Source organism: Balaenoptera ricei, chromosome 2 (genome assembly GCF_028023285.1).
Source record: "Balaenoptera ricei isolate mBalRic1 chromosome 2, mBalRic1.hap2, whole genome shotgun sequence".
NCBI classification, from domain to species: Eukaryota; Metazoa; Chordata; class Mammalia; order Artiodactyla; family Balaenopteridae; genus Balaenoptera; species Balaenoptera ricei.
The window spans coordinates 134,093,933-134,107,199 of NC_082640.1; the positions used below are offsets into that span (position 1 = coordinate 134,093,933).

Sequence of the window (13,267 nt, forward strand, 5' to 3'; positions counted from 1 at the left end):
CCCAATTCCAGCTTCTCTCTGGGGAGGGAGAGCATCGGACTTCATGTCTAAAGCTCCAGGTTTTCTGGAGGCTGCCTGAGGGACTGACTTTTGCCATGCCTGTCTTAGAGTGCTGATGGGACCCAGCGTACTGTAGACAACTGTGTGCCACTAAGAACTAAGACAGTGGTTTGAACTAGTATGAAAGTTTGAGAGTCTCTCAAGAATACTTAAGAATAAACTTAACCAAGGATGTGAACAACTTGTACACTGAAAACTACAAAATATTGATGGAAGAAATTAAAGAAGACACAAATAAATAGAAAGATATCCATATTCATGAATTAAAGACAATATTGTACAAAAGTCCTTACTACCCATAGTGATCTACAGATTCAATGAAATCCATATCAAAACCCCAATGGCATTTAAAAAAATAGAAATATAAAAAGTCCTAAAATTCATATGAAACCGCAAAGGATCCTGAATAGCCAAAACAATCTCAAGAAAGAAGAACCAGGCATCACATATCCTGATTTCAAGATATATTACAAGTTAAAATAATCAAAAAGGTATGGTACTGCTATTGAGACAGACATCTAGAACCATAGAACAGAATAGTGAGTTCAGAAATTAACTCATGCATATTGTCAACCTATCTTTGACAAGGGTGTCAAGAATACACAGTGGAGAAAGAATAGTCTCTTCAACAGACGGTGCTAGGAAAATTGGATCTCTACATACAAAAGAATGAAATTGGTCCCTTATCTTAAATCGTATGCAAAAATCAACTCAAAATGGATTAAATACTTAAACATAAGATTTGAAACTGTAAATCTCCTATAAGAAAACATAAGGCAGAAGCTACATGACATTGGTCTTGACACTGACTTTTTGGATTTGACACCAAATGCAAAGGAACAAAAGCAAAAGTAAACAAATGGGACTACATCAAACTAAAAAACCTCTGCACAGCAAAAGAAACCAACAAAATGAAAAGGCAAGCTACTGAATGAGAGAATATATTTGTAAATTGTATATCTGATAAGGGGTTAATATCCATATATATAAAGAACTCATACAACTCAATAGCAAAAATACAAACAATCTAATTAAAACATGAACAGAGGAACTGAATAGACATTTTCCAAAGAAGACATTCAAAAGGCCAACAGGTATAGGAAAAGGTACTCAATATCACTAACCCTTAGGGAAATGCAAATCAAAACCACAATAAGATATTACCTCACACCTGTTAGAATGGCTGCAATCAAATAGATAAGAGATAACAAGTGTTTGCAAGGATGTGGAGGAAAGGAAACCCCTGTGCACTGTTGGTGGGAATGTGAATTGATGCAGCCACTATGGAAAACAGTATGGAGGTTCCTCAAAAAATTAAAAATAGAACTACTGTACGATCCAGCAATTCCACTGCTGGGTATTTATCTGAAGGAAACAAAATTACTATCTCGAAGAGATATTTGCACCCCCATTTTCATTGTCTTATCTAAAATAGCAAAGACATGGGAACAACCTAAGTAACCATTGACAGATGAATAGATAAAGAAAATATGGTGTATATATAAATGGAATATTATTTAGCCATTAAAAGTAAGGAAATTCTGCTATTTGTAATAACAGGGATAGACCTTGAGGGCATTATGCTCAGTAAATAAGTTAGAGAAAGACAAATTTTGTATGATTTCACTTACATGTGGCATCTAAAAAAAAACCAAACTCATAGTAACATAGAACAGATTGACAGTGGAGGAAGTTTGGGGGTAGGGAAAATGGGTGAAGGTGGTCAAAAGGCATAAACTTCCAATTATGAGATAAGTTCTGGGGATGTTAATGTACAGCATAGTGACTGTAGTTAATACTGTATTGTATATTTGAGAGTTGCTAAGAGAGTAGATCTTAAAAGTTCTCATTACATGAAAAAAAGATGTGTAACCATGTGAGGTGATGTATGTTAACTAAACTTATTGTGGTGATCATTTGGATCATTTGTGTATGTGTGTATATGTATGTATGTATATATATATATATATACACACACACAACATAATGATTATAATCATTATGCTGTACACCTTAAACTAATATGTTATATGTTATTACATCTCAATAAAACTGAAAAAAATATATATACTTCTACTATACATAACTAAAGTGTAATTTTATGTAACAGAGGGATTTTTATATTGACTTCCATATCATTAGAGAACTGATAAAGTTTTATATAGGGTTGACCAAGGCAATTATTTCTGTTCTCTCAGGTCTGAATTTCTCTTCTTATGGACTACAATTTCTGGTAACCCTTTTTTGACTGTACATTGAGCTTCTTGGAAAAGATTATTCCTTTTTAGGTAATAAACAGTGTTCACCATGAGACTAGCATTGTTTCAAGTGTTTTACAGGTGTTAACTCATTTAATGCTCACAACCCTATTGAATGTCTCCAGTTATTAATATTTCTGTTTCACAAAAGAGGAAAATTAGTCTCATACCATACAAGGGGGAGAGCAGGGACTATGAACTTAATTACTATATATTAGGCTTCTCCATAAAGATGTGGCTTTAGGGTATTGGAGTCCATGTTACTAAATTACTGCATTTTTTTTTGTTTTGTTTTATATGAAAATGCTCAATCCACAGGTTTTAATGACAGTTATGTCCAAAGGAAAGCTTTGTTTCCTCCAAAATGCTCAAAAGGATGCTACCTGTCTGCTTCATGTACTATTGTGAGGAATGACTGTCTTCTACTTGGCACTGTCTCTTTGCTGTCTGACCTCAGGTTTCAGTGTTCCTCAACATTCTACCTTTGAGTATTCTGCCCCAGTTGCCATGGTGGAAAGGAATTCTAACCTGTTTCTTATAATTGGAGGAATATTTTCTTGATTGAGATCCAAGAGGCAAACTGATCCCCAGACTACCTCCAACCCAGGCCAACTGACGTCAGTGCTCCTTAGTTGTGTCCTTGATGCAGTTTTGAACTTAAACTTTTGACTTACCTAACGAAAAGTATTTGAACAGAGACTTCTAAGATATCAAATGCAAATAAGAACCATCAAATACCTTATAATGGTGTTCTTTGCTTTATCAAAGATCTCCACAGGAAGGAGGTTGGCAGTTCAGTAGGTGGCACTTTTTCCACTGAGCCAGAACTGAAGCAAAACCCCAGGGAACTCAACCTACCCCAGGAACAGGTAACTTTCCACTGAGAAATGGGACAAAGGAGGTATTTATTGATGGTATGAAAAATATGTTTATTTTGAAGTGCTCAGGTGTGCTGGTTAAAATCCAGTTTGGATAATTATATTCTTTTCACAGAAATTCCACCCACAATTATAACTGCCAACTCCAATTTCACCAACAGTTTGAATTCTAAATAGCCTCTCTTTGACACATGTGGTTTTTTAGTTCCACTTTGCAATTTCTGGCCAACTCCCCCCATCATCCCTGTAGCTGACTGGGAAGGAGTAGTGCAGCTAAATATTTTGGGGTATAATTAAGTAATTTGAAATGAATGACACTATATTAAAATGATGTAGTACTTATTAAAATACATTCTGATTATGCAAACTTTCATAGATTTTTGGAATTCCTCTGATGATGAATACTTTTTGGCTTTTCACTTGTGATATCCTGCAAACCTAGAACTTGATGTACTATGTTCTTTTTTTATTACACAAGTTTCAGGTGTACAGCATTGCAGTCAACATCTGTATATACTACAGTGATCACCGCCACACGTCTAGTTACCATCTGTTGCCATACAGTTGAACTCCTTCACCCATTTCCCCCACTCTCCACCCCTTTCCCTCTGATAACCACTAATCTCTTTTCTGTATCTATGAGTTTGTTTTTGTTTTATTTTGTTTATCAGTTGTTTTAGTTTTGTTTTTAGATTCCACATATGAGTAAAATGATATGGTATTGGTCTTCCTCTGACTGATTTATTTCACTTATTTTCACTCAAGGTCCATCCATGTTGTTGTAAATGGCAGGATTTCATTCTTTTTTATGGCATGGTAGTATTCCATTATCTATATATATTATAGTATTCCATTATATATAATATATTTTAATTATACTACTATATTTTATATAATATAATATATGGTACATATATACATATATAGGTATGTACATATATATATAAATTATATATATATATATATATATATATATATATACCACCTCTACTTTATCCATTCATCCATTGATGGACACTTCAGTTGTTTCCATATCTTGGCTACTGTAAATAATGCTGCAATGAACATATATGTCTTCATATATTTCCTCATTCATGTTTTCTTGTCCTTTGGATAAATACCTAGAAGTAGACTAGCTGGGTCATGTGGTAGCTCTAGTCTTAATTTTTTGAGGAATCTCCATACTATTTTCCATAGTAGTGTAATATATCCTTTTACTTTTAAAAAAACCCCATGTTTTATGATTCTTCTTTTAAATATGAGAGTGTGTCACCTGCCTGATGAAAACATATTCATGCTGTTGGTATTCATTCCATGTAGTATGACATAATATAGTTGAAAGATAAAGCACTTTCCATGGAAAACACAGAGTACTTCACTAACACATATATCAGACTCTTTCCTTGAACTGAGAAATATATGAAAGTAAGTTTGTTTTGTTCTCAAGACCCTATAATTTTAAAATTGAGGGAATCAAAAATAACAAGAATTTTCCTTAAACCTAATCTTCAGAAGAGGTAAGCTGTATCTTAAGGTGAAAGCACTTTTGAGGACTAATGTCTTTACTCTCTCTGGGTTTCCTTTATTCTTCCATCTTTCACATCACCATTCTTATTCCCAAATCTCAGAGAAACACTTTTAGTTTCTTATTCTTTATTCCTACCAGTCCCTTTTGCATGTGTTTTACGTCTTTTCATACCTTGCACCCTCCTCTAAAAACTGAGTATGCATAATGAATTTCAGGTTTTCATTAATGCCTAGATAATGCATAATAATCACTATTCAGATAGACTAAACAATATCTCTCTGGAACACTGAGAACTTTGAAAAGGAAAAAGGAAAAAATAATTAATTCAATGAGTAATTACTGTTCACTAATCATAAGACAGACTATTTTTTTTAAAAATATTTATTTACATTATTTATTTGACTGCACTGGGTCTTAGTTGCAGCTTGCGGGATCTTCGTTGCTGCGTGCGAGATCTTCGTTGGGGCATGCGGGTTCTTTTTAGTTGCGGCATGCGGGATCTAGTTCCCTGACCAGAGATTGAACCCAGGCCCCCTACACTGGGAGCGCGGAGTCTTAACGACTGGACCCCCAGGGAAGTCCCCAGACATTCAAAAATGTTAGATACAATGATTGTTACTTTTATTTTAGCAAACCCAAGTTTACATCAAAGCTCAAGGTCTCACAGCATGCCTAGAGTAAAGCCTGGCTTATACACCTGCTCTTCTCATTCCCTAGCCTGAGTTTCAGTCATCTAATGCCAACTGTCCAGATATATCATTGCAATCAGCAATGGCAACAGTAGATGAACCTCCTCTAGTATCTCTCTCTCAAAATATAAGTCAACCCTATTGCCAATCTCCATTTCCAACTTGTATTCTAACTGTATCAAGAAAGTAAAGTTAAATCCCTGCCAGTACCCTTTTTCATATAGTTAGGGAGGAGAACAAGCATACACTATGAAAAAACATGTTGCTCATCTAGATGATGTAATTCAGAGGGTATTATTAGATTTTCCTACCTCAAGGTAAAGGTGACAGGCAAGAACACAGAAACTGTGAAACTTTAAACAAATCCATATTTGAAAAATAGTCAGGGGGTTCTAACTAAAGTTATCTTAGATCAGCAAATGGGACTTTCACATACCTGTCTGATAAGATGTGCCCTCAAGTATTTGAGAGGGCTATTTAATACTTATGAACTGACAAGGATTCCCCCCTTGACCAAACTTTATTCAGGCTCCTTTGAGCCCTCTTTTTGACTGGATCCTGTCCTTGGCTGCCTGAGCCCAGTTTTAGCAAAGAATCTGGTTGAATCCAGTTTCACCAGGGATCCTGCTAATCCAGTTTAGTGAGAATCCTTCCACCCTTGATATCCCTCCACCTTTGATATTTAATCAAGTTCTTCTCCCCACACCCTTGATATCTAATCAAGTTCCTCTTAGTAATTTTCTATCCAAAGACTCCCTCACCCTGCCCTTTGGCTATAAATCCCCAGCTGCCCCGTTGTATTCAGAGTTGAGTTCAGTGTTTCTCTCCTATTGAAATAATCTCTCTCCCCTATTGCAATAATCTTGAATAAAGTCTTCCTTGCCTATTTAACTGCAATATGTGCAATTTTTCTTTGACAGAATCGAAGGGTGAGTTTGATCCAAACACCTTCCATCATAGCCTACCAAAATATGAAGCACTCACACTTATAGTTTTTGAGTGGTAGACTTACAAAAATACAAATATATAATGTAGGAGGAGCATGTATTAACATCCATTTACCTTTAGTAGGATATTTAAGGGATGGGATCCATGACAGATAATTTTAATCAGGAAGGAGGATTCTAGAAAACAGTTAGTTAGAGGATGTGGAGTTTATCTGATGAGAGTTGGTGTCTATCCAAGACCACAATGGAGGGTCTCAGGCAATCTGGCTTTGGGGTGGAGGATAGTTCACACATGAGGTGTAAGGTGCCAAAAGGGAAGAAAAGAGGAAGGCAATAAAATGGAAAATGTTTGGGCATACCGAAGACATGACAAAAATATAATTGGATTTTGCTGTACCTCAGGTTTATATACTCTCACTACGAAATAAGCTCTGGCAAACACCTTAGATAGTGCTGGAAAGACTAATGTCACAAAGAGAGGATTACCCTAATATCTTACCGAGTTTTACAAATAAAGGAGAAATTCACTTCTCTCAGTTCTGATCCAGGACTCAACTGAAAATTTTGCTTATCTCTCTTAGGTGTGGGAGCAGGGTGGAACCAAACTCTATTGTCAAATACTGAAAATCTTAACAAAAAATAGGCAAATAAGCAAAAGTTTATTTTTTATAATTTATAAAATATTTAAACATGCTCCATGTTTGAATACTGTTATTATCAGTAAAATATGCTATTTAGATTGATTTTCAAGGATCAATGAGTTATTTGCACTGAGCCACACACATTCCTTTCTCATCACTTTTAAGGCCAAAAGCAAGCGTTGACAACAGTTAACTGGTTTTCTAGGGCAACCTTTGACATAGAAGAAAAGCAAAGCTAACAGGCTTGTGAAAGCCTTGAACCCAAGACCTTGACCAAGTTCTGATCTGTAACAAAATAAAAGCATTGAGAAAGACAACTATTTAAATCACTCTCATCAAATAGACCATGGCGGGCTTCCCTGGTGGCGCAGTGGTTGAGATTCTGCCTGCCAATGCAGGGTACACGGGTTCGAGCCCTGGTCTGGGAAGATCCCACATGCCGCGGAGCAACTAGGCCCGTGAGCCACAACTACTGAGCCTGCGCGTCTGGAGCCTGTGCTCCTCAACAAGAGAGGCCGCGATAGTGAGAGGCCCGCGCATCGCGATGAAGAGTGGCCCCTGCTTGCCGCAACTAGAGAAAGCCCTCGCACGGAAACGAAGACCCAACACAGCCAAAAATAAATAATAAATAAATAATAATAAATAAAATATTAAAAAAAAACTTACGCCATTTAAAAAAAAAAATAGACCATGGCATTGAACACATTTTACAGAACTTACATACTCTCTGAAGATCATAGTATTATCTCTCCAGATTCACACTACGAACTCTGAAAATGCCAGTCCCCAAAGCCTTGGAAATAACTGTGTCTTTTCCTACCTAGGGAAAGTTATTCTTATACTAATAAGAGCCTGATGATTTTATTTTACTACAGTAGATGGTTACTGGAAGGGATATGACTCTTTAATAGAGTTGCGTTGAATGGTGAATTTTTTTTCAACATGTTTACAAGGACACATTACTATGGTACCTAATTTGAAAAAAAAAAATGATTTCCATTGATCATTTTGTCTGTTTAAATGTGGATAATACTAACTTACTCAGAATAGTAGGGGAAAAATACTGACAAAGTAGTGTTAAGTCCCTTTATAGAGATTCAAGTGGATAAAAATAATAATGAGAAAAAGATAAACATTATCCCCGTTTTCTAGCAGCATATATGTTTTGGTGGAAACAGAACTAATCTTTATGCTGAATTTTATATTAGATTCTACAAGCATCTGTATCAGAATCAAAAGCTGCTTTCAAGGGGTATTGTCCAAATGCATCAAACTGGTCAAACGTTGCCTGTTTCAACAAAGAATCTGATGAGATTCAGGCCACTTGAAAGTAATTAAAACAGAACAGTAAACACCAAAGCTCTTCTACTTCCTCAGAAGAATGCTACTTTTCTGAATGTAAAGTGAACATAAAGGACAATTGTGCTGCATAGGGAAGTATGAATAGAGTTAGGAAGTCACCACTTACGCTCCTGTCCACCAAGAACTTCAGAGGTCACCCAATCAGAAATCACTCAGGAAGTCTTTTCAACTCTGTAGGCACATAGTAGTTATAGACTCTAAGACTGACACTGAAAAAGGCTAAAAAGCTCAATGCCTTTGAATGAACACAATATCATATGAGCCTTTCCACTTTACAATGAGAATGAGAATGTTTTAGCCCATATGTAATATAGTTAACAACTGTCATACACTCACTAATGCAGCCTGATTCTCTCATGGATAAGTTCTCCTTTGTTGCTCCCACAAATTCAATAGCCTAACCCAAACAGGAGTTTTCTCAGAGGACTGCCATCTTGCGGAAGTTGCCAGATCCATGAAACTGCTTTAAAAGATTTTCAAGAAGCCTATTGATCTGCTCAGATTCATCTGCTGGAACATGCACAGCTTCTGTCTTCTCTGCCGTCTTTCCTTCAATATGTCTTTGCTTCGCTTTCCCTGGGGTTTCCATTTCCCCAAAAGTTCACTGTAAAAATGACCTTCAATATATCCATTTCAGCACTTTTCCATCAGTCCACTAAAATCCACTCTTCATAGCTCAAAAAGTCAGGGTTTAATCTTCATAAAGAGCCAAGCACTCTAAAAAAATGCTTTTTGAATGATGTCTTATAATAGTTTGATAATATTGTGGATGCATATAGTTCATCAACTTGCAACTACAGAAAAGATACAGATGAACTATCTCAAATACACAGATACACACATGCGCGCACACACATACATATATGCATACATACATCATATGTATTTATTATATATATATCCATAAAAATAAAAAACTAGAAGGCAGTAAATAAGCCCCACATGCATATAATAAGCACACATGCATTCTACTTGTACTGCTTAATTAAAAAGCATTTTCTTGCTTCTCAACTATTGTTTATAGTCCTCAAATGAAAAAATGAAACTTAACCTGTCAAATTTCTCTAGAAAAGGGAACCCTTGTATACTGGTGGGAATGTAAATTGGTATAGCCACTGTGGAAAACAGTACGGAGATTCCTCAAAAAATTAAAAATAGAACTACCATATGATTCAGCAATTCCACTGCTGGGTTTTTATCTAAAGGAAATGAAATCACTATCTTGAAGAGATGTCTGCACCCTGATGTTCATTGCAGGGTGAACATATATTTGCAATAGCCAAGACGTGAAAATGACCCGTGTCCATTAACAGATGAAGAGATAAAGAAAATGTGATATATCTATATGTCTATATATCTATATCTCTCTCTCTATATAAATGGAATACTATTCAGCCATAAAAGGGAAGGAAATGCTGCTATTTGTGACAATATGGGTGGACCATGAGAACATTATGCTAAATGAAATAAGCCAGACAAAAAAGACAAATACTGTATGATCTCACTTACATATGGAATCTAAAAACACCTGAACTCATAGAAAGAGAGAACAGATTGGTGGTTGCCAGAGGCAGGGGTTGGCGGGGGCAGGTAGGAGAAATGTGTGAAGGTGGTCAAAAGGTACAAACTTCCTGTTACAAGATAAATAAGTTCTAAGGATGTAATGTTCAGCGTAGTGACTATAGTTAACAACACTGTATTGTATATTTGAAAATTGCTGAGAGAGTAGATCTTAAAAGTTCTCATCACAAGAAAAAAAAATTGTGAAAAAAAGATCACTTTGATTAGTCTGCCTTCTGGGGTCAACGATTGTTGGGTTGTTGACTGTACAAACTTTTCTTAGTCAGCCTGCTTGGTTGGGGAAACCTGAGACGCTAACAAAACACACTGTCATTGACAAAAACAAAAGGAAACAAAAACAAACAGAGAAAACCAAAATTCTCTACAATATGTCTAAAATGGCATTCTTTACTTAAAACTTCCATGATCTTTTATTTTTGTATTTTTTATAATAAAATCTAATTTTTATTAAGAAATATATGTACATAATTGTATGTGGGTTTATGTATGCCCATAGGAAAAATCCAGAAAAACATACATCAAATAACTAATACTAAATAAACTTCAGTGATAGTGTTACTGTAGAGGAATTTCACTTTCAACTTTTCTGTGTTGTTCACGTTTTTTTTTTTAAATTAATTAATTAATTAATTTTTGTCTGCATTGGGTCTTTGTTGCTGCTCTTGGGCTTCCTCTAGTTGTGGTGAGTGGGGGCTGCTCTTTGTTATGGTGTGCGGGCTTCTCATTGCAGTGGCTTCTCTTGTTGTGGAGCACAGGCTCTAGAGTGCAGGCTCAGTAGTTGTGGTGCACGGGCTTCATTGCTCTGTGGCATGTGGGATCTTCCCGGACCAGGGCTCAAACCTGTGTCCCCTGCCTTGGCAGGCGGATTCTTAACCACTGCACCACCAGGGACTCAACTTACCCTTCCCCCTCACAGTGTCCTCAAGTCCATTCTCTACGTCTGCGTCTTTATTCCTGTCCGGCCCCAGGTTCTTCAGAACCATTTTTTTCTTTTTTTTTCTTTTTAGATTCCATATATATGTGTTAGCATACGGTATTTGTTTTTCTCTTTCTGACTTACTTCACTCTGTATGACAGACTCTAGGTCCATCCACCTCACTACAAATAACTCAATTTTGTTTCATTTTATGGCTGAGTAATATTCCATTATATATATGTGCCACATCTTCTTTATCCATTCATCTGTCGATGGACACTTAGGTTGCTTCCATGTTCTGGCTATTGTAAATAGAGCTGCAATGAACATTGTGGTACATGACCCTTTGTGAATTATGGTTTTCTCAGGATATATGTCCAGGAGTGGGATTGCTGGGTCATATGGTAGTTCTATTTTTAGTTTTTTAAGGAAGCTCCATACTGTTCTCCATAGTGGCTGTATCAATTTACATTCCCACCAACAGTGCAAGAGTGTTCCCTTTTCTCCACACCCTCTCCAGCATGATCTTTTAAAAATGACATTTTTTCTATGACTATTTGTTCTGTATGATACTTATATATGCAAGTAATAAAACTTCATTCCACTTTATCCATTTATAAATAAAATTTTCCCAATTGCTATTCATGACACAGTTGATTTTTGGTATCTTTCACATCTAATTGTTTCTTCTCAAAATAATATTATTGCTCAAAAAAATAAGTGATTTCATTTGTATTCTTTTTGTTAAACCATAACCTCTTGTATAGCTGTTAAGATCATTTTTCTTTATTATTATATGGCTTACAATGCTTTTGTGTTATTCTAAATTAAATAATATCTGTATTCTTAAGACTTAAAAAAGAAAAAAATTCCATGATCTTCTACCACCACCCATCCCAGATAACTGAATGTATTTTCTATTTTGAACTCTCAAAGCATTGTGAATCTCAACCATCTATCTTTCATCCATCCATTTTCTTATTCATTTAGTCCATAACTATTTTCTACCACATTGCTGAACCTATGTCAGGCATTTAGGAAAACGCACAATCCCTGCTCTAAGGGAGTTCATGGTCTATCATTGGGGATGAACAGTAACTTTATGAAAATCAAATACATTTGTAATTATTTCTTTTGTTCCTCTGCTAGAATGTGAGGACACTAGAGCAAATGCTGTGCTTTCTTCATCTCTGTAACCTCCTATACTGTCTATTACTTGCACCAAATAGCTATTCATTAAAGATTAAAAATGTACAAGTCTTTGTGTCTAATTCCAACCTAATTTTAATGACACTTTTTACTTTAATCATCTTTATTCTTCCAGGCCAATTGCTCTGCTTGAGAATTCTAGTCGTTAGGAAATTCTGTTGGGTAGAAACTGTCTTGGTCCAATTTCAGACTAACGTATGAAAGATTTCTGGTGATGACTATGTAAATCAGGAAAAAACCCATCAACTATAGTTAAAGTTTCAAGCAGTTGTATTTTCTGTGGAGATTTAAAAAAAATAATTTTTGTTTCATTGGGGAATACAAATATATGCAAAAGATTTCTCCAATCATAAATATACAATTTGTTGATGAAATTTCCACAAAGTAAACATCTGGAATGAGCATCCAGAACAAGAATTAACAGTAATTTACAGTATCTGTAAATTACTGTACAGATACAAAATCATATGATGATTTTTATTCTAGTTGGCAAAACTCACTTTATACAGTGACTATCACATTGCCCTGTACAGATTCTTAATATTTTATAAGAATAGTAAATATTTTAATAAATTTGCCTGGATCTTTCTTTCTTTCTTTCTTTCTTTCTTTCTTTCTTTCTTTCTTTCTTTCTTTCTTTGTTTCTTAAGTAAGGGGCTGTGCTTATTTTCATGCTTGTACTATTAAGTAAAGTAAAATTGTGCTTCTTACAGCAAACACTTTTCCACAAATACATACCAATGGAGCATCACATCCACCTTCAAATCCTTTGCCCTCTCGGCCTTCCGTTGCTCCTGTTTTGCCAACTCCCACGCCTGAGTGAGCCTCATTTTCTGTTTCTGTTCTCAGAGCTTCTGACTATTGCTGGATCCACTATAATTTCATGCTGTATGTTCACTGGTGCTGAGATCCTTTGTTTCATCTCTTGTTGACTTTTATTTTATTTCTGGAAGTGGCAGTTCCAATTGATTTGAATTCTGCTTCAGCTCTTAACTATAACTTTTAGTAGTTGATTTGGTTTGTATTTACTGAGAAGTGTGAATTCTTTTAATTTTCTAATTTTATTCTCACTTTATTTCTCTTATTAGTGTTAATGTTCCCATGGCCTTTTTATTCCCTAATTACTCAACAATGTTCTTTACTCAATCCTGATTCTTCTCAACTGTCTGCCACATTCTATACTGTTATGCCTTAAAAA

The 13,267-nt window shown here is 35.5% G+C and overlaps 1 pseudogene; it reads right to left on the reverse strand.

Annotated features, from left to right (window-relative positions):
* The window catches only part of LOC132360152 (vasculin-like), a 55,170-nt pseudogene extending 42,271 nt beyond the window's left edge, over positions 1–12,899 (reverse strand).
* Positions 12,900–13,267: the final 368 nt, after the last annotated feature.